The sequence below is a fragment of the Pongo pygmaeus genome, chromosome 3 (genome assembly GCF_028885625.2).
Source record: "Pongo pygmaeus isolate AG05252 chromosome 3, NHGRI_mPonPyg2-v2.0_pri, whole genome shotgun sequence".
Classification (NCBI taxonomy): Eukaryota; Metazoa; Chordata; class Mammalia; order Primates; family Hominidae; genus Pongo; species Pongo pygmaeus.
In genome coordinates, this window is record NC_072376.2 from 82587254 (window position 1) to 82610798 (window position 23545).

Consider the following 23545-nt stretch of genomic DNA (forward strand, 5'->3'; position numbering starts at 1 on the left):
AATAGGTATAAAGATGACCCCAAAATTGCCCTAAACTGCTACTCTCTGCCTACAGGAGTAGCTCTGCTCTGCAGGAGCAGTCAAGGAGCTGTAACACCACTGGAGCTGTAACACTGCCTGTTCAATAAATCTTTTTTCTTCTACCTCTGGCTTGCCCTTGAATTCTTTCTTGGGCAAAGCCAAGAACCCTCCCAGACTAAGCTCCACTTTGGGCCTCACCTGCCCTGCATCAAAACTATACTACAGAGCTACAGTAACCAAAACAGCATGGTACTGTTATAAAAACAGACACATAGATCAATGGAATAAAATAGAGAGCCCAGAAATAAGAACACACACCTATGACCATCTGTTCTTTGACACAGCTGACAAAAACAAGAAATGGGGAAAGGACTCCCTATTTGATAAATGATGCTTGGATAACTGGCTAGCCACATGCAAAAGATTGAAGTGGGACTCTTTCCTTAGACAAAAATCAACTCCAGATGGATTAAACACTTAAATGTAAAGCCCCAAAATATAAAAATCCTGGAAGACAACCTAGGCAATACAATTCTGGACATTGAAACAGGTAAAGATTTCATGATGAAGACACCAAAAGCAACTGCAACAAAAGCAAAAATTGATGAATGAAATCTAATTAAACTTAAAGGAAACCATCAACAAGGTAAACAGACAACCTACAGATTGTGAGAAAAAAATTTGCAAACTATGCATCAGATAAAGATCTAATATCCAGCATCTAGAAGAAACTTAAACAAATTTACAAGAAAAAAATAACAACCCCATTAAAATGTGGGCAAATGACATAAATAGACAGTTTTCAAAAGATGACATACATGCAGTCAACAAGTATATGAAAAAAAGTTAAATATCAGTGATCATTAGAGAAATGCAATCAAAACCACAATGAGATACCATCTCACGCCAGTCAGAATTACTATTACTAAAAAGTCAAAAAATAACAGATGCTGGCAAGGTTGCAGAGAAAAGAGAACACTTATACACTGTTGGTGGGAGTGTAAATTAGTTGAACAATTGTGGAAAGCAATGTAGTGATTCATCAAAGAACTAAAAACAGAACTACCATTCGATCCAGCAATCCCATTGCTTGGTATATACTCAGAGGAATACAAATCATTCTACCATAAAAATGCACATTAATGTTCATTGAAGCACTGTCCACAATAGTAAAAACATGGAATCAACCTAAATGCCCATCAATAACAGACTGGATAAAGAAAATCTGTACATAGGCACCATGGAATTCTATGCAGCCATAAAGAAGAACGAGATCATGTATTTTGCAGGAACATGTATGGAGCCGGAAGCCATTATCCTTGGCAAACTAATGCAGAAAGAGAAAACCAAATACCACATGTTCTCACTTACAAGCATGAGCTAAATGATGAGAATTTGTGGACACAAAGAAAGGAATAACAGACACTGGGGCCCACTTGAGGGTGAAGGGTGGGAGGAAGGAGAGGAGCTGAAAAACTAAATACTGGGTACAATGATTAGTACCTGGCTGATGAAATAATCTGTAAAACAAACCCTCATGATATGAGTTTAACTATATAACAAACTGCACACGTACCCTGAACCTAAAGTAAAAGTTAAAAAAAAGAAGAAAAAAAATCTGAAGATGAAATACAAACTACTCAGATTAACTAATATTAGATATAAGAAAAGTATGATATTTAAAAAACTGATGGTAATATCATCAAGAACAACTCTCATCAGACTGAACAAAAAATTTTAGTGAGCCTACAAAAATGTGAAAGGGTTACGGCTCTGTTCACAAGGCATCTGTTTTTGTTCTTGTTATTTTTTTCTCTATTTCATTTATTTCAGCCCTTATATTGCTTTCTTTTTTCTCTTGATGTATTTTGTTGCTTTTGCCAAGTTCTAAGAGATGTTAAAAGTTTAGCTCATTTGGGTTGGTTCCAAGTCTTTGCTATTGTGAATAATGCCGCAATAAACATACGTGTGCATGTCCACACAATGATAGACTGGATTAAGAAAATGTGGCACATATACACCATGGAATACTATGCAGCCATAAAAAAGGATGAGTTCATGTCCTTTGTAGGGACATGGATGAAATTGGAAATCATCATTCTCAGTAAACTATCGCAAGAACAAAAAACCAAACACCGCATATTCTCACTCATAGGTGGGAATTGAACAATAAGAACACATGGACACAGGAAGGGGAACATCACACTTTGGGGACTGTTGTGGGGTGGGGGGAGTGGGGAGGGATAGCATTGGGAGATATACCTAATGCTAGATGACGAGATAGTGGGTGCAGCGCACCAGCATGGCACACGTATACATATGTAACTTACCTGCACATTGCACACATGTACCATAAAACCTAAAGTATAATAATAACGATAATAATTTTTAAAAAAACTAAAAAAAAAAAAAAAAGTTTAGCTCATTTGTTTTCAGTCTTTCTCATTTTTTTATAAATATTTGAGAGCTAGAGGTTGCATTTCCCTTTGTATCCCATAAATACTGGTTTTTTGTGTTTTGCTTTTATTCAGCTATAAATATTTTGTAATTTCCTTTATTAATTATTTTATAGTCTCAAATGTATTAACATGTGATTTCATTCATATGCATAGGGATATTTTTAGCTAGCCTGATTTCTGTTGATTAGCAAGCGAGTCTACTTTGACCCCAAAAATAATTGACACAGATACTTCTATTGAGAGCACATACTTAACAAGAGGAAAATACGCATATTAAGACACAATCCACTGTTTCTCAGGAAGTAATCAAGGTACAAAGGACAATGGTCAACTGAATAAACAACCAACCATTCTTGGTATAAAAGCCTCAATCCACACATGACCTTTACTCAATTACAGTATTTCCTATTCCTAAAAGAATCTAGTAAGAAGGCTATAAGAAACGTTCTCTTACTGATCCTTCTTATTTGCCACCTTAGATTTTAAGTTGCTTCTTGGCTACCAAAATGCCTAGACACAGTAACTGACAAGAATTCAACTGACAGGTAATTTGACCAGACCTAGAGGAAGGATTCCTTCAAAGGTAGGTACCTGGGAATTCACAAATTAAGAGTTTTGAATAGGGAATCAAGGTTATTTTTTTAAGCATTGCATTTCTAGTGATTACTGTAAAAATCCACTGGTAGAACAGCATTTCTAAATGTTCTTCTAGATTAAAATATGGTTAGTAATGCTATTTTATTTTTCTGATCTTCAATGTAATTTAACAGTATGACAAAAAATTCATGAGATTTCATAGGACTAATACTAGTGAACTCCACATTCTTCCTAATTTACCATGTCTTGATTTTCTCTTCTACTGGCAAATAATTTTTTAACATTAGTGACATTTCCTGTCTATCTGACATTAGTCCTAAAATAATTCACTGTATGGGGAGCTGTGTGCTACTTTTCAGTATGTAATGGTTACATCTAGTTTACTTACATTTTGGCTAAGAAAAACCCCAAATAAGAAGGAAAAAAATACCAGAAAAATCTTTGATCTCCAGGGGGAAAAACAGCCTTGCCCTAGATAAGGTCTTAGATGCAGTGAAACCAAGAACATATGAGAAAAATGTTTTTACAATAGACTTTCTTCTTTGTATTGTATTTACTTTTTTTCATTTGTAACAAGGACAAAAAGGCTTTTATTTGCCTTATAGAGTCAATTCAACAAAACTGTGTTTAGTGCTTACCTTACACAAGACAATGTGCTCTGTGTTGGGAATACAGATACAAATAATAAACATCTTCAAACACAAAGAGTTAATGGTAGATGAAGTCAGAGGGTCTTTTTCATGAATTTAACAGCATATGATTTTCATTCCTACTAGTGGTTTTCTTTTGGGGGGGTGAGAGATGAACATACAAATATTCTAGAAGTATACTAATGTTTTAAAAGAGAAAACTGAAACTGTTTCTAGATCAAGGATATATCACAATTCTTTAGGCAATAACATTTGATTTAATCAGTTATAGTTTTCATTGGAATTACATAAATGTTATTTCTTATTCAAACATAGTAACATTAGATGAATATGCACTTATTAACCAATTTCACAGCTTTGAGCGCAAGTCTGGTTTAAATTACAGGTTTCAATTTTTTATTTTTTTTTTATTATACTTTAAGTTCTAGGGTACATGTGCACAACGTGCAGATTTGTTACATATGTATACATGTGCCATGTTGGTATGCCGCACCCATTAACTCGTCATTAACATTAGGTATATCTCCTAATGCTATCCCTCCCCCTGCCCCCACCCCACTAGAGGCCCCCTGTGTGTGATGTTCCCCTTCTTGTGTCCAAGTGTTCTCATTGTTCAATTCCCACCTATGAGTGAGAACATGCAGTGTTTGGTTTTTCGTCCTTGTGATAGTTTGCTGAGAATGATGGTTTCCAGCTTCATCGATGTCCCTACAAAGGATATGAACTCATCCCTTTTTTATGGCTGCATAGTATTCCATGGTGTATATGTGCCACATTTTCTTAATCCAGTCTATCATTGATGGACATTTGGGTTGGTTCCAAGTCTTTGCTATTGTGCACAGTGCCACAATAAGCATACATGTGCATGTGTCTTTAGAGCAGCATGATTTATAATCCTTTGGGTAGATACCCAGTAATAGGATGGCTGGGTCAAATGGTATTTCTAGTTCTAGATCCTTGAGGAATCACCACACTGTCTTCCACAATGGTTGAACTAGTTTACAGTCCCAACAACAGTGTAACAGTGTTCCTATTTCTCCACAACCACTCCAGCACCTGTTGTTTCCTGACTTTTTAATGATCACCATTCTAACTGGTGTCAGATGGTATCTCATTGTGGTTTTGATTTGCATTTCTCTGATGGCCAGTGATGATGAGCATTTTTTCATGTGTCTGTTGGCTGCATAAATGTCTTCTTTTGAGAACTGTCTGTTCATATCCTTTGCCCACTTTTTGATGGGGTTTTTTTTTCTTGTAAATTTGTTTAAGCTCTTTGTAGATTCTTGATATTAGCCCTTTGTCAGATGAGTAGATTGCAAATATTTTCTCCCATTCTGTAGGTTGCCTGTTCACTCTGATGGTAGTTTCTTTTGCTGTGCAGAAGCTCTTGAGTTTAATTAGATCCCATTTGTCAATTTTGGCTTTTGTTGCAATTGCTTTTGGTGCTTTAGACATGAAGTCCTTGCTCATGCCTATGTCCTGAATGGTATTGCCTAGGTTTTCTCCTAAGGTTTTTATAGTTTTAGGTCTTACATTTAAGTCTTTAATCCATCTTGAATTAATTTTTGAATAAGGTGTAAGGAAGGGATCCAGCTTCAGCTTTCTACATATGGCTAGCCACTTTTCCCAACACCATTTATTACATAGGGAATCCTTTCCCCATTTCTTGTTTTTGTCAGGTTTGTCAAAGATCAGATGGTTGTAGATATGTGGTATTATTTCTGAGGACTCTGTTCTGTTCCATTGGTCTATATATCTGTTTTGGTACCAGTACCATGCTGTTTTGGTTACTGCAGCCTTGTAGTATAGTTTGAAGTCAGGTAGCATGATGCCTCCAGCTTTGTTCTTTTGACTTAGGATTGACTTGGCAATGAGGGCTCTTTTTTGGTTCCATATGAACTTTAAAGCAGTTTTTTTTCTAATTCTGTGAAGAAAGTCATTGGTAGCTTGATGGGGATGGCACTGAATCCATAAATTACCTTGGGCAGTATGGCCATTTTCATGATATTGATTCTTCCTATCCATGAGCATGGAATGTTCTTCCACTTGTTTGTGTCCTCTTTTATTTCATTGAGCAGTGGTTTGTAGTTGTCCTTGAAGAGGTCCTTCACATCCCTTGTAAGTTGGATTCCTAGGTATTTTATTCTCTTCATAGTAATTGTGAATGGGAATTCACTCATGATTTGGCTCTCTGTCTGTTATTGGTGTATAAGAATGCTTGTGATTTTTGCACATTGATTTTGTATGCTGAGACTTTGCTGAAGTTGCTTATCAGCTGAAGGAGATTTTGGGCTGAGATGATGGGGTTTTCTAAATATACAATCATGTCATCTGCAAACAAGGACAATTTGACTTCCTCTTTTCCTAATTGAATACCCTTTATTTCTTTCTCCTGCCTGATTGCCCTGGCCAGAACTTCCAACGCTATGCTGAATAGGAGTGGTGAGAGAGGGCATCTGTCTTGTGCCAGTTTTCAAAGGGAATGCTTCCAGTTTTTGCCCATTCAGTATAATATTGGCTGTGGGTTTGTCATGAATAGCTCTTATTATTTTGAGATACTTCCCATCAATACCGAATTTATTGAGAGTTTTTAGCATGAAGGGCTGTTGAATTTTATCAAAGGCCTTTCCTGCATCTATTGAGAGAATCATGTGGTTTTTGTTGTTGGTTCTGTTTATATGCTGGATTACGTTTATTGATTTGCATATGTTGAACCAGCCTTGCATCCCAGGGATGAAGCCCACTTGATCACGGTGGATACGCTTTTTGATGTGCTGCTGGATTCGGTTTGCCAGTATTTTATTGAGGATTTTGCATCGATGTTCATCAGGGATATTGGTCTAAAATTGTCTTTTTTTGTTGTGTCTCTGCCAGGCTTTGGTATCAGGATGATGCTGGCCTCATAAAATGAGTTAGGGAGGATTCCCTTTTTCTATTGATTGGAATACTTTCAGAAGGAATGGTACCAGCTCCTCCTTGTACCTCTGGTAGAATTCAGCTGTGAATCCATGTGGTCCTGGACTTTTTTTGGTTGATAGGCTATTAATTATTGCCTCAATTTCAGATCCTGTTATTGGTCTATTCAGGGATTCAACTCTTTCTGGTTTAGTCTTGGGAGGGTGTATGTGTCCAGAAATTTATCCATTTCTTCTAGATTTTCTAGTTTATTTGCATAGAGGTGTTTATAGTATTCTCTGATGGTAGTTTGTATTTCTGTGGGATCGATGGTGATATCCCCTTCATCATTTTTTATTGCATCTATTTGATTCTTCTCTATTTTCTTCTTTATTAGTCTTGCTAGCGGTCTATCAATTATGTTGATCCTTTCAAAACACCAGCTCCTGGGTTCATTGATTTTTTGAAGGGTTTTTTGTGTCTCTATATCCTTCATTCCTGCTCTGATCTTAGTTATTTCTTGCCTTCTGCTAGCTTTTGAATGTGTTTGCTCTTGCTTCTCTAGTTCTTTTAATTGTGAAGTTAGGGTGTCGATTTTAGATCTTTTCTGCTTTCTCTTGTGGGCATTTAGTGCTATAAATTTCCCACTACACACTGCTTTAAATGTGTCCCACAGATTGTTATGTTATGTCTTTGTTCTCATTGGTTTCAAAGAACATCTTTATTTCTGCCTTCATTTCGTTATGTACTCAGCAGTCATTCAGGAGCAGGTTGTAGTTTTGGAGTTTTGAGTGAGTTTCTTAATCCTGAGTTCTAGTTTAATTGGACTGTGGTCTGAGATACAGTTTGGTTATAATTTCTGTTCTTTTACATTTGCTGAGGAGTGCTTTACTTATAAATTTGAAAAAAAAGACTGTGATCCTTCTTTCCCTGACTTACCACTATGTCTGAATTAAGCCACAGAATTTAGAGTTGAAAAGTCCTAGATTCAAATACTGATTCATTCACTTTGTAGATTTGTGGCTTTAGACAAGGCAATTAAACCTTTTCCTGTTTAATTGTGAAGACAATAATACAAGTTTCATCTGTAACTCATAATGATTAAATAAAGGATTTATAGAAAGCACATACACATGGGAATAAAAGTCTGATACTCTTTTTGTAAATCTGCTAGGGCAGCTAGAGATACCCTTATCCTGAGTAGAGAAGTAAGATCATCTCCTAAATTCTTTCTGCTGATACCATTGTATATTTCTAAGATTCTGAATTCAACAGGCAATCTTTTAATTAATTATACCAACTCTCTACTAGAAATTTAGACTAGCCAGCCCTCAGAAAATCCACAAAAACCATTTATATTTGATTCTTAACTACCTTATATGGTTGTACTTGAACATAATAATAGATATTTCTTAAATCTAATCTGATTTGGCTACATATTTTCCATTAGTATTCATAGCATATTTTGGAAATATTTTTTGAAATTCAAAACCAAGCCTTTTACTTACTTTTTTTTTTTTTTTTTTTTTGAGCAAGGTTTTTTTCACTTTTTTTTTTTTTTTTTTTTTTTTTTTTTTTTTTTTTTTTTTGAGATGGAGTCTCTTTCTGTCTCCCAGGCTGGAGTGCAGTGGTGCCATCTCAGCTCACTGCAACCTCTGGCTCCCAGGTTCAAGCGATTCTTCTACCTCAGCCTCCCGAGTAGCTTGGATTACAGCTGCACGCCACCACACCTGGCTAGTTTTTGTATTTTTAGTAGAGACGGGGTTTCACTATGTTGGGCAGGCTGGTCTCAAAATTGTAACCTCAGGTGATTCACCCACCTTGGCCCCCCAGAATGCTGGGATTACAGGTGTGAGCCACCTTGCTCCGCCTTTTTTAACTTTTATTTTAAGTTTGGGGTACAAGTGCTGATTTATTACATAGGTAAACTTGTGTCATAAGGGGTTTGTTTTACAGATTTTTTCATCACCCAGGTATTAAGCCTAGTATCCCTTAGTTATTTTTCCTGGTCTGCTCCCTTCTCCCATCCACCACCCTCTGAAAGGCCCCAATGAGTGTTATTCTTCTCTATGTGTCCATGTGTTCTCATCACTTAGCTCCCACTTATAAGTGAGAACATGCAATATTTGGTTTTCCATTCCTGTGTTAGTCTTCTAAGGATAATGGCCTCCAGCTCCATCTATGTCACTGCAAAGGACATAAATGGACACGTTTCAAAAGAAGACACACATGCGGCCAACAAACATGAAAAAAAGCTCAACATCACTGATGATTAGAGAAATGCAAATCAAAACCACCATAAGATACCATCTGACACCAGTCACAATGGCCATTATTAAAAAGTAAAAAAATAACAGATGCTGGTGAGGTTGTGGAGAAAAAAAAATGCTTATACACTGTTGGTGGGAGTGTAAATTCATTTGCCCATTGTGAAAGACTGTGCAATTCTTCAAAGACCCAGAGACAGAACTACCATTTGAAGCAGCAATCCCATTACTGGGTATATACCCAAAGGAAATTTTTAATTACTAACAGTCAGTTTACCAAAAATGCTGTAGTATTCATTCTACTATGAAATATGTATGTAGTAACATAATTATATTTCCTAACATTAAAAAATAATTATAATATTATATTATACTTTATATAGTTCAATAATTAGCACATTTGTCTACAATTCTAACAACCATCTCTCAGTGATTGCTTTGTTAAACTGTTCTTCAAAACTATCATGATTCTGGAACAAATAAAGAGGACCTTTTGTGAAAACTGAAATGGACATTTCTTGTGCTTACTTTCAAACAAGAGCTAGAGGCAATGAGAATGTCCTACCTGACCCTGAGTCTATTGGCTTTTATGGACTTCCTTCTCAGTGAATACTCATGAGTCATTTGATCCACCTTTATATTTAATTGTAAATAAAAAAATAATTAGTTAGGAGATGGATATAGACCCTTTTGCAACTGAATAAGAGAACATACCATAACATTTCTGATTTCAGCTTTCATATTCTCAGACTTAATACTTGGATGTTGAATTTTCTTTTCTTTTTTTTTTGAGATGGAGTCTCACTCTGTCGCCCAGGCTGGAGTGCAATGGTGCGATCTCGGCTCACTGCAAGCTCCACCTCCCGGGTTCACGCCATTCTCCTGCCTCAGCCTCCCGAGTAGCTGGGACTACAGGCACCTGCCACCGTGCCCGGCTAATTTTTTGTATTTTTAGTAGAGACGGGGTTTCACCGTATTAGCCAGGATGGTCTCAATCTCCTGACCTCGTGATCCGCCTGCCTCGGCCTCCCAAAGTGCTGGGATTACAGGCATGAGCCACGGCGCCTGGCCTGACTTTTCTTAACATTACATTTTACCTTTTTCTACTGTTGACACCTATGTCTATGTGTATGGCATTTAAAAATACCACAAAAGGCCGTAAAAATATAACTTCTTGTGAAAGTCTATCTCTATTCCATATAATTTATTGTCTGTTAGTATGAGTGTCTCAGAATAGAAAGTAAAGATAGAATTTATGGGAGCTGCTTTTTTATTATTATTATACTTTAAGTTCTAGGGTACATGTGCACAACATGCAGGTTTGTTACATATGTATACATGTGCCATGTTGGTTTGCTGCACCCATCAACTCATCATTTACATTAGGTATTTCTCCTAATGCTATCCCTCCCCCAGCCCCCTACCTTCCAACAGGCCCTGGTGTGTGATGTTCCCCGCCCCGTGTCATGTGTTCTCATTGTTCAGTTCCCACTTATGAGTGAGAACATGTGGTGTTTAGTTTTCTGTCCTTGTGATATTTTACTAAGAATGATGGCTTCCAGGTTCATCCATGTCCCTGCAAAGGACATGAACTCATCCTTTTCTATGGCTGCATAGTATTCCATGGTGTAAATGTGCCACATCTCCTTTATCCAGTCTATTATTGATGAACATTTGGGTTCATTGCAAGTCTTTGCTATTGGGAATAGTGCCACAATAAACATACATGTGCATGTGTCTTTATAGTAGCATGATTTATAATCCTTTGGGTAAATACCCAGTAATGGGGTTGCTGGGTCAAATGGTATTTCTAGCTATAGATCTTTGAGGAATCACCACACTGTCTTCCATAATGGTTGAACTAATTTACACTCCCACCAACAGTGTAAAAGCATTCCTATTTCTCCACACCCTCTCCAGCATCTGCTGTTTCCTGACTTTTTATGATCATCATTCTAACCGGCATGAGATGAAATCTCATTGCGGTTTTGATTTGCATTTCTCTGATGATCAGTGATGATGAACATTTTTCATATGTCTGTTGGCTGCATAAATGTCTTCTTCTGAAAAGTGTCTGTTCATATCCTTCACCCACTTTTGATGGGATTGTTTGTTTTTTTTCTTGTAAATTTGTTTAAGTTCTTTGCAGATTCTGGATATTAGCCCTTTGTCAGATGGATAGATTGCAAAAATTTTCTCCCATTCTCTAGGTTGCCTGTTCACTCTGATGATAGTTTCTTTTGCTGTGCAGAAGCTCTTTAGTTTAATTAGATCCCACTTGTCTATTTTGGCTTTTGTTGTCGTTGCTTTTGGTGTTTTAGTCAGGAAGTCTTTGCCCATGCATATGTCCTGAATGGTATTGCCTAGGTTTTCTTCTAAGGTTTTTATGGTTTTAGGTCTTACATTTAAGTCTTTAATCCATCTGGAGTTAATTTTTGAATAAGGTGTAAGGAAGGGATCCAGTTTCAGCTTTCTACATATGGCTAGCCAGTTTTCCCAACACCATTTATTACATAGGGAATCCTTTCGCCATTTCTTGTTTTTGTCAGGTTTGTCAAAGATCAGATGGTTGAAGATGCGTGGTGTTATTTCTGAGGGCTCTGTTCTGTTCCATTGGTCTATATGTCTGTTTTGGTACCAGTAACATGTTGTTTTGTAGTAAACCAGCATGTAGTAAAGTTTGAAGTCAGGTAGCACGATGCCTCCAGCTTTGTTCTTTTTACTTAGGATTGTCTGGCTATGGGGTCTCTTTTTTTGGTTCCATATGAACTTTAAAGTAGTTTTTTTCTAATTCTGTGAAGAAAATCAGTGGTAGCTTGACAGGGATAGCATTGAATCTATAAATTACCTTGGGCAGTATGGTCATATTCAAGATATTGATTCTTCCTATCCATGAGCATGGAAATTTCTTCCATTTGTTTGTGTCCTCTTTTATTTTGTTGAGCAGTGGTTTGTAGTTCTCCTTGAAGAGGTCCTTCACATCCCTCGTAAATTGTATTCTTAGGTATTTTATTCTCTTTGTAGTAATTGTGAATGGGAGTTCGCTCATGATTTTCTCTCTGTTTGTTATTGGTGTATAGGAATGCTTGTGATATTTGCATATTGATTTTCTACCCTGAGAACTTGCCAAAGTTGCTTATCAGCTTAAGGAGATTTTGGGCTGAGACGATGGGGTTTCTAAATATACAATCATGTCATCTGCAAACAGGGACAATTTGACTTCTTCTTTTCCTAATTGAATACCTTTTATTTCTTCCTCTTGCCTGATTGTCCTGGCCAGAACTTCCAATACTATGTTAAATAGGAGTGGTGAGAGAGGGTATCCCTGTCTTGTGCCAGTTTTCAAAGGGAATGCTTCCAGTTTTTGCCCATTCAGTATAATATTGGCTGTGGGTTTGTCATAAATAGCTCTTATTAATTTGACATACGTTCCATCAATACCTAGTTTATTGAGAGTGTTTAGCATGAAGAGCTGTTGAATTTTCTCAAAGGCCTTTTCTGCATCTATTGAGATAATCATGTGGTTTTTGTCTTTGGTTCTGTTTACATGATGGATTACATTCATTGATTTTCATGTGTTGAACCAGCCTTGCATCACAAGGATGAAGCCGACTTGATCTTCGTGGGTAAGCTTCTTGATATGCTGCTGGATTAAGTTTGCCAGTATTTTATTGAGGATTTTTGCATCAAGGTTCATTAGCAAAACTGGCCTAAAATTAACTTTTTTTGTTGTGTCTCTGCCAGGCTTTGGTATCAGGATGATGCTGGCCTCATAAAATGAGTTAGGGAGGATTCCCTCTTTTTCTATTAATTGGCATAGTTTCAGAAGGAATGGTACCCGCTCCTCTTTGTACCTCTGGTAGAATTCAGCTGTGAATCCATCTGGTCCTGAACTTTTTTTTTGTTGGTAAGCTATTAAGTATTGCCTCAATTTCAGAACCTGTTATTGGTCTATTCAGAGATTCAACTTCTTCCTGGTTTACTCTTGGGAGGGTGTATGTGTCCAGGAATTTATCCATTTCTTCTAGATTTTCTAGTTTATTTGCAGAGAGGTGTTTATAGTATTCTCTGATGGTAGCTTATATTTCTGTGAAATTGGGGGTGATATCCCCTTTATCATTTTTTATTGCATCTATTTGATTCTTCTCTATTTTCTTCTTTATCCATCTTGCTAGCACAGTCTATTTTGTTGACCTTTTCAAAAAACCAGCTCCTGGATTCATTGATTTTTTGAAGGGTTTTTTGTGTCTCTACCTCCTTCAGTTCTGATCTTAGTTATTTCTTGTCTTCTTCTAGCTTTTGAATGTGTTTGCTCTTGCTTCTGTAGTTCTTTTAATTGTGATGTTAGGGTGTTGATTTTAGATCTTTCCTGCTTTCTCTTGTGGGCATTTAGTGCTATAAATTTCCCTCTACATACTGCTTTAAATGTGTCCGAGAGATTCTGGTATGTTGTGTCTTTGTTCTCATTGGTTTCAAAGAACATCTTTATTTCTGCCTTCATTTCGTTATGTACCCAGTAGTCATTCAGGAGCAGATTGTTCAGTTTCCATGTAGTTGTGCAGTTTTGAGTGAGCATCTTAATCCTGAGTTCTAGTTTGATTGCACTGTGGTCTAAGAGACAGTTTGTTGTAATTTCTGTTCTTTTATATTTGCTGAGGCATGTTTTATTTCCAATTATGTGGTCAATTTTAGAATAAGTGCGATATGGTGCTGAGAAGAATGTATATTCTGTTGATTTGGGATGGAGAGTTCTGTAGATGTCTATTAGGTCTGCTTGGTGCAGAGCTGAGTTCAAGTCCTGGATATCCTTGTTAATTTGCTCTAGTTGATCCAATATTGACAGTGGGGTGTTAAAGTCTCCATTATTATTGTGTGGGAGTCTAAGTTTCTTTGTAGGTCTCTAAGAACTTGCTTTATGAATCTGGATGCTCCTGTATTGGGTGCGTATATATTTAGGACAGTTAGCGCTTCTTGTTGAATTGATCCCTTTACCATTATGTAATGGCCTTCTTTGTCTCTTTTGATCTTTGTTGGTTTAAAGTCTGTTTTATCAGAGACTAGGATTGCAACCCCTGCTTTTTTTTTTTTTTTGCTTTCCATTTCCTTGGTAGATCTTCCTCCAACCCTTTAGTTTAAGCCTATGTATATCTTTGCATGTGAGATAGGTCTCCTGAATACAGCACACTGATGGGTCTTGACTCTTTATCCAATTTGCCAGTCTATGTCTTTTAATTGGGGCATTTAGCCCATTTACATTTAAGGTTAATATTGTTATGTGTGAATTTGATCCTGTCATTATGATGCTTGCTGGTTATTTCACACATTAATTGATGCAGTTTCTTCCTAGCATCGATGGTCTTTACACTTTGGCATGTTTTTGCAGTGGCTGGTACCGGTTTTTCCTCTCCATGTTTAGTGCTTCCTGCAGGAACTCTTTTAAGGCAGGTCTGTTGGTGACAAAATCTCTTCACATTTGCTTGTCTGTAAAGGATTTTATTTCTCCTCCACTTATGAAGCTTAGTTTGGCTGGATATTAAATTCTGGGTTGACAATTATTTTCTTTAAGAATGTTGAATATTGGCCCCTGCTCTCTTCTGGCTTGTAGGGTTTCTGCCCAGAGATCTGCTGTTAGTCTGATGGGCTTCCCTTTGTGGGTAGCCTGACCTTTCTTTCTGGCTGCGCTTAACAGTTTTTCCTTCATTTCAACCTTGGTGAATCTGACAATCATGTGTCTTGGGGTTGCTCTTCTCGAGGAGTATCTTTGTGGTGTTCTCTGTATTTCCTGAATTTGAATGTTGGCCTGCCTGCCAGGTTGGGGAAGCTCTCCTGGATATATCCTGAAGAGTGTTTTCTAATTTGGTTCCATTCTCACCATCACTTTCAGATATACCAATCAAACGTAGATTTGGTCTTTTCACGTAGTCCCATATTTCTTGGAGGCTTTGTTCGTTTCTTTTCACTCTTTTTTCCCTAATCTTGTCTTCTCACTTTATTTCATTAACTTGATCTTCAATCACTGATACCCTTTCTTCACTTGATTGAATCAGCTATTGAAGCTTGTGTATGCTTCAAAAAGTTCTCATGCTGTGGTTTTCAGCTCCATCAGGTCTTTCTCTTCTCTACACTTGTTATTCTAGTTAGCCATTCATCTAACCTTTTTTCAATGTTTTTAGCTTCCTTGCAATGGGTTAGAACATGCTCCTTTAGCTCAGAGAAGTTTGTTATTACCGACCTTCTAAAGCCTACTTCTGTCAATTCATCAAACTCATTCTTTGTCCAGATTTGTTTCCTTGCTGGCAAGGAGTTGTGTTCCTTTGGAGGAAAAGAGGCATTCTGGTTTTTGGAATTTTCAGCTTTTCTGTTCTGGTTTCTCCCCATCTTTGTGGTTTTATCTATCTTTGGTCTTTGATGTTGGTGACCTATGGATAGGGTTTTGGTGTGGATGTCCTTTTTGTTGATGTTGATGCTATTCCTTTCTGTTTGTTAGTTTTCCTTCTAACAGACAGGCCCCTCAGCTGCAGGTCTGTTGGAGTTTGCTCGAGGTCTACTCCAGACCCTGTTTGCCTGGGTATCACCAGCAGAGGCTGCAGAACAGCAAATATTGCTGCCCGATCCTTCCTCTGGAAGCTTCATCCCAGAGGGACACCCACGTGTATGAGGTGTCTGTCAGCCCCTACTGGGAGATGTCTTCCAGTCAGGCTACACAGGGGTCCAGGACCCACTAGAGGAGGCAGTCTGTCTGTTCTCAGAGCTCGAATGCCATGCTGGAAGAACCACTGCTCTATTCAGAGCTGTCAGGCAGGGACATTTAAGTCTGCAGAAGCCATCTGCTGCCTTTTGTTCAAATATGCCCTGATCCCAGAGGTGGAATCTAGAGAGGCAGTAGCCTTGCTGAGCTGCAGTGGGCTCCACCCAGTTTGAGCTTCCCTGCCTCTTTGTTTACATTGTGAGCATAGAACCGCCCACTCAAGCCTCAGCAATGGCAAATGCCCCTCCCCACGCCACGCTGTAGTGTCCCAGGTCGACCTCAGACTGCTGTGCTAGCAGCGAGCAAGGCTCCATGGGCATGGGACCCACTGAGACAGTCACAGGAGAGAATCTCCTAATCTGCTGGTTGCGAAGACCATGGTAAAAGTGCAGTATTTGTGCAGGAGTGTACTGTTCCTCCAGGTATAGTCACTCACGGCTTCCCTTGGCTAGGAAAGGGAAATTCCCCTACCCCTTGCACTTCCCAGGTGAAGCGACACCCCACCCTGTTTCCGCTCACCCTCTGTAGGCTGCACCCACTGTCCAACCAGTCCCAATGAGATGGACCAGTTACCTCAGTTGGAAATGCAGAAATCACCCATCTTCTGCATCAATCTCACTGGGAGCTATAGACTGGAGCTGTTCCTATTTGGCCATCTTGGAAGTGACTCCGGGGAGCTGCTTTTAAAAAAATCTATTCTTTACCCTTACTAAGTCCTGGAAAGGTTCATGAAGAAAATAGAGTTTGAGCAGATCTTGAATAGATGTCCAATTATAAAGAGGTAGCTTTGGATACTATAAATAATTTTTAAAAGAACATAACTAATAATGCCTGTCCAGGCCTGGTTATTTTTGAAAATCATGTGGAATGTAGAACAGCACTATCCCTTCTATCTGTAAGCTATTCAAGCTGTAAGTAATGGCTCATGTACTGGAAAGGCTTACAACCTCACATGTAGGAAAGAGTATCATTTTGATCTTAGAAAGTTCATTTCTGGCCAGGTGCCATTTATTACCATTTCTGAATAGGTAACCACAGGGTATGGATCAACATCATCCCCAACCAAAAGTCCAGACATTGCAATATAATAACCTGCATTTGTTTTTTTCTTTCACCTTTTTACAACACAAAAATAATAACTATCATAAAGAAAGCTCAAATTCTTAAAGACTGGATGTTTGTTTGATAACTCCTGGAAAATATTAGCCCTGAAATAGAAAAGTTAACACTTCAGGAAATGAAGTTTGTTTGTTTTGTTTTGTTTTGAGACAGAGTCTCACTCTGTCACCCAGGCTGGAGTGCAGTGGTGCAATCTCAGCTCACTGCAACCTCTGCCTCCCAGGTTCAAGCGATTCTCCAGCCTCAGCCTCCCAAGTAGCTGGGACTACAGGCATGCACCACCATGCCTGGCTAATTTTTGTATTTTTTAGTAGAGATGAGGTTTCACCATGTTGGCTAGGCTGGTCTTGAGCTCCTGACCTCAGGTAATCCACCTGCCTCCACCTCCCAAAGTGCTGGGATTACAGGCGTGAGCCACTGCACCTGGCCAAAAATGAAGTTTCTAAGATCAAAATGATACTCTAAAAGTCTGCACTCTAGATATAAGAATCTAAATGTTTTTTTCCAATAAGAATTAATAAACCTACTTCAGGTTAAATTCAAGGGACACTAATACAAGGTAAACAACTGATTCATGCATTCAGCATACATTTATCAAAGTCATATTATGTGGCAGGCACTGTTCAAAGAACTGGAAATATAGCACAGAAAAGAAAGAGAGTTACTGCTCTCACTGAGCCTACTTTCATAAAGAAGGGAGGCAAATCACAAGAAACAAAATAAAGAAATTGTTTAAGACAGTGATAAAAATAAACTATGGGAACTAAAATAGGGTGAAATGATAGAGATTAAAAAGGCTAGTTTAGACTGGGTGTTTCAAAAAGCCTTTTTAAAGAGATGTAATATAAGCTGAATAAAAAGAGAAAAAATAACAGCCAAGTGATGATATTGGAGCAGAGAATTCTAGACAAAGGTCTGCCAAGGAGGGAAGAAGCTTAGCAGGTCAGAATCTGGAAGTGAGTGATTGTGAGGGAGAATAAGGTAGGAGCTGGTTCCTTTAGCACCTTCTAAGTGGTGGCAAAAAGTCTGGATTTCATTCAGAAGTCAATGGGAACCCACTGGGAAGTTTAAGCAGGGGATTTGGTGCCCGACTTTTGTTTTTAAAAGCACTCTGCCTCCTGTTTGGAGATAGGCTATAGGGGATCAAAATGAAAGTCAAGAGGTTATGTAGTAATGGAGGCCACATCATTTAGTCCATCATACCTAGTAAGACTGAACATCATATTTCTAAATAAAAGTACACATTAATATGTTTATACATTTATAATAATATAATATTTATCTTAAAGTGTTATATTATGATTTTGTTCATACTTTTCCTCAATAATCACCATGGACCTTCTTGCACAATGGTTTTTTATCTTAATTTCAGTAATTTTATATGTATTATTTCAATCAAATAAGAAAGACTGTTTAGAAGTGAAAATTTAAAAGCACTATATGAATGAAATGCATTTTGTTAATCACACATGCTAACTGATAATTCACTAGAATTTAAAAATTATTATGTTTAATATCTTTAAACATTTTAGCAGTTAAATTTCACTTATTTTAGAAATTTTTGAAAAGTTTTAATGTGATGTTTAATAGAGTTTATCTTCACAACAAAACTATGACCAGAAACTCTGTTTTGATAAATCAGAAAATTATTTTTTAACTCCAAGATACTATCAGCATTAGTTATTATTATTCATTTCTTAGTCCTAACATATATAAAAAGAGGTCACCATATATGTCATCTCGAATGTGAAATACCTAGAGATGCACATATATGGAAAGAAGCAAGTATAATTTAAAATAATATTCAACATAGGTTTATGTTTTTTCCTCTCATTTTTCTGATGCATGTTCCATGTACTATTATATCTGCATAATATTATATTACATCAAAACTTAATTTTTAAAAGTTCCTGGAGTCAAATAGCTTTAGAAATAGAACAGAAATATTAATTTTTTTGTTTTGATTTAGCTGCAGAATTTTTCAGCATCTTTAAAATGTCATATGAATTTCACGCTCCAGTGGAGGAATATAGGATAATATTTCTCATTATCAATGCTAAATTTATACCGCATGAGCACATGCATCATATCTGTCTTGTACATCTTTGAATTCCCCCGCATCTGACACTCTGCCCAGGACAAAGCACCAGTACGTAAATGATAAAGAAGAAAACAAAAATGAAAGGAGAAGAAATAAAACCTAATGTTTGATAGATCAGTAAGGTGACTATAGGTGACAGATAGGGTGAGTATAGGTGAGTATAGGTGACAGGTAGGGTGAGGAGAGCTCATGGAGGTTGGGAGGCAGGAAAAAATTATTAATATATACAACTAATTTAAAGCATTTTAAAGGCTTCCAAAGGGTAAACTAAAAAGATTAGAATAAAGCCAAGTATAAGTATATCAGCTATTAAACTTGATTCAATAAATTTTTATTGTGTGGTATTATATGTATTTATAGGTTCTAGAAATTGAGTATGGAAGCATACAGATTATACCCCTACCTCCATATAGCTTTCAGTCCAGTTACCTTTTTAACATTACATATGTTGTCTATAAATGTGGTCAACATTCTTGTTTAAGAACTTTATTATTATATAAATATATTATCACATAGGGATGATAATGCTAATGAAAGAAGGCCTATAATATGCACATGAGTACAATGATTAAATGACCCAAAATGTTAGGATGAAAAGACTGGAATTGATAACTCCACTATATCGGAAATACTTATAACTCATGCAGGGAGTCTCATAATGAAAAGAGAGTATCTTCAAAATAATGTATCAGCAATAATGAGAAAAATCAATGGGTGAAGAAAGATTGGTGGCAGCACCTATATATGGAATGAGGGGTCTTAATAAAAACTATGATGGTGAATATTCTGTCTTTCTCTCAAACAAAAAAAATGATTAATCCCTTAGCTTACATTTGCAAAGTGTGAAATATAGAAAAGTTAAGATGCTTCTGAAAGGCATTGAGAAGGATGGATTTGCAGCTTTAAGCCGTAAACTAAAAGTAGACTGAAGAAAATAATTGAGTTAAAATTCACTGTAAGACTGCAATCTGGGTTGACAAAGTAGATCTCAGTATCCAAAACTATTGCAAAAAAATAGTCTGAATGATGAAAAAGACAGTTTGTCCCTTAGGCCTACCATCCATTTTAGTTCAGTTTATTTTAGTGGTTAACAGAGCACCTATTAATACAATTAAGTGGTGACCTTTAGTCAACACCTAGTTATTCAAAGAAAATATACTGTCTTAAAGGAAACCCTTTAAGGTGAGTGAATACAACTCTAGACAGGAAGATTCAAAAAAATGTGGAACAGAGAAAGAACCTTGAACAAAACCAAGTCCTCAGGACAAAGAAACTAGGATTGAAAAGATACAAAGATATTTGGAAATTCAAGAAGTTGAGGGAGCTCATTCCTAACAGCCTTGGCCAACTGAGTTAAGCATGAGTTCATCTCCTTGGTAAACACTATATTTTCTATACAACAAAAAGGCTATCATATTTTGGGTTCATGTATATACAGCTCAACCTCTCAAATAGCATCAACACACTCTTTTTGCATTTTTCCTAATGATAAAGTAATACAAGTGTATTGTAGAAAAATCAAAGAAAAACAGAAGCGAAAAAAAGTGCATTTAGGATTCTCAGACTCACGAATTCTTTGTCAGAAGGTGGCAGAGTAATAATGAGCCAGGTCTTGGCCCCTGGCCTGCAGCCCTCCTGCTTCTCCTCTCATCCCTGGCTCCTCCTCCCTCCCTCCTCACCACCCCAACAGTGGTCATGTGAAAACAAATGTGGATACTCCAGGCCAAACATCCTCTTTGATTTCCCCTCTGGCCTAGGGGTACATATGCACAGTAGCAGCATGGTCACCGTTAGTAGGATGAACCCAAGGAAGAGGCTTTTGCACTTTCTGGAAGTGAACCCAGGGATAGAGAAAGAAAATCTCCTGGTGATTACTCCTCTTGCCCCCTATAGCCACATGAGGACCAAAATAAGGACCTCTAAACTTCAAGACCCAGATAAGGGATCCCTTTTGCCTGGGCTTGAAGGCAGTTCTTGCCATCTTATATGTGCTTAATGTTTTCATTTTTCTTTTTGCAGTCAAGTGGGACACAAGAGAAATAAGCCAAAAACTAGACTATTACAAAATCTTTCTTCTCAAGGACCAGCTTCACATCAACAAGTACCTTCTTCAGTTAAAACTGCTCAGATTAGACTTCAATCAAATCCATCTAGTCAAAAGATCCATGGTCTCTCAAACTCATTTAAATTCTACTGCTTCCAGGAGATCTGAGATGAATCCTAGTCAAATTTTCCCTATCCAGCAAGGTAGTCTTCTTTCATCCCCAAGCTCATGTGAACTTACTTCTTAAAACAAGTTCCAGATCTGCTAAACCTCACCCAGGAAAATCTTCACTGAAGTTCACCAAAAAATCTAAAACACTCTTAGATGTTTATATTCACCCTAAATTAGATCAATTCAAATCTCTTTCTATTAATTGAATAAATTCTCAAATCAAAATTAAGCCAAACTCATTAATTTGGCCAAAAAAAAAAACAAGATCTCAGACAAAAAGATCTAGGCAACAGGGAAATAAATATGTAAAAGAACAACCTAACACAAAAAGAATTTACCTTAAAAAAAAAAAAACAGCCAATCAAATCCTGGGCTAAAATCTCCAACACAACAAAGTGGCCACCAACAACCAAATCACAGTAACTCAACCCCCTAACAAAAGATCTTACACTATCAAATATTATCCACACAAAGCTGTTAGAATACTACCAAGGAAATCTAAATCTCAATCCAGTACCAACAAGCAACAAAACCCACATCAACCTAAACCTCTTTCATTTTCAACTGGCAAACTAAACAGTCAACTTCGAAGCAAGTCAAAACCACAGAATACATCAAACAGTCAAAACTTAATATTAGTGCAACTCTAGGAAAAAGATCAAGACAAACAAAAATCTATCTTCCACAGCAAACTAACCAAGAAGATTTGGTACAAATATGACTAAAATAAAACAACCTACCCACTCAAAAACTCAAGCAAAAACTTATAGATAAAAATAATTAGCACACAAAACAACAATATCAGAAGCAGAGACTAGTCCAAAAAAAAAACTCGGCAAACCAAAATCACACCTAAACTGTCCTTCACACAGGAATCTTGGTAAACCAAAAGCTTTTCCTCAGAAAGCTGGCTCATACACACCTCATTTAAATCCATTTAAGAAAAACAAAACTCACTTCCCACAACATAATCCAGTTCTTTCTTGTAAGCCCAAATCCACTGGACATCAACATCTTCCAGTTTCACAGCAGCCAAACTGACCCTCATTTATCACCAAATTTCCCATCACAAACTTTAAACCACTGCTACAAGATCGACTACAACCACTTCCACAAATATTGTGACATTTGCAAATGGTAAATCTTCCACAAAGTCCGTATCTGATGCTATAGCTGCCTTATCTGATGTTCCTTCCACAGATGAGATTCCTGTCAGCTCACCTGTTGACACCACCATGGCCTCCAATAAAACACCTGGAAATATGACATTTGATGCTTTAAACCCATCAGCTTCCACACCTGCTTCCACTGGGTATTTTGCTTCTATATCCATCCCCATCCCCTCTTCCTTAGGAACCAAATCTGTGGAAAAGGCCACAACACCCGTGGTCACTGCTGCTGTCAAGACAACACAAGTCACTACTTCAGCTTCTACCACATCGAGAGTGACCAACACTAGCCCACTCCTTACAACTATCACAACACCTTCCCCTACTACCCAGTCCTCTACTTCAGCTCTATCTGCCACTACCACCACTGCACTTGCAGCCACCCGATTTGACTCAACCTCCCAATCTAATACTGAAATGGTCGCTTCTGACACCACTGCAATTGATGATGCATCTTTTTTTATAGCCACTGATTATCTTGAACCTAAAACAACCATATTTTCAACATCTATTTCTACTGTCTCTATATAATCCCTGTTGCAGTTACATCAGCTGTCAGTACCATATCATATACTGGTACTTATTCTACTACTATCAGTATCAAAAATGCTATCAAGAACACTTTTGGGCCAGGTGCGGTGGCTCACACCTGTAATCCCAGCACTTTGGGAGGCCAAGGCGGGCAGATCACCTGAGGTCAGGAGTTCGAGACCAGCCTGGCCAACATGGTGAAACCCAGTTTCTACTAAAAATACAAAAACTATCCAGGTGTGGTGGCATGCGCCTGTAGTCCCAGCTACTTGGGAGGCTGAGGCAGGAGAATCGCTTGAACCTGGGAGGAGGAGTTTGCACCATTCTACTCCAGCCTGGGTGACAGAGAGAGACTGTCTAAAAAACAAACAAACAAACAAAACAAAAACAAAACACTTTTGTTCCCCTTGAAACCAAACAAACTTTCATTCCCTCAACTGCTCTGTTTACCATACCTGCTGCCATCAATACCACGCCTGCAGCCTCCACCATACTCCTCCCACGACACCAGCTACCATTGTATCAATGATCACAGCTGTGTCTGGCACAGCTTCATCTATTGCCCTCAGCCACATCTGCCTCCTCCGTACTTCATATTACCTTCCTTGAAACCACAACTCCACCAACTGGTGCTCCAGCTGGTGTATTAAACAAAACTAATGACGCTGTAACAATTGCCCCTAGCACATTTTATGACACTACATTTGATTATGAGTCTGCCATAGAAGATTATGTAAGCAGCACAAATAATCCATATAAATTCCTTTGATACT

The 23545-nt window shown here is 37.6% G+C and overlaps 1 protein-coding gene across 1 annotated transcript in view; it reads left to right on the forward strand.

Moving 5' to 3' along the window:
- Nucleotides 1-2959: 2959 nt before the first annotated feature.
- MUC7 (mucin 7, secreted) overlaps nucleotides 2960-23545 on the forward strand; it is a 56773-nt gene continuing 36187 nt past the window's right edge. Inside the window, exon 1 of the mRNA XM_063663267.1 lies at nucleotides 2960-3063. The gene's annotated coding sequence lies outside the window, so the exon portion shown is untranslated. The remainder of the gene's footprint in view (nucleotides 3064-23545) is intronic.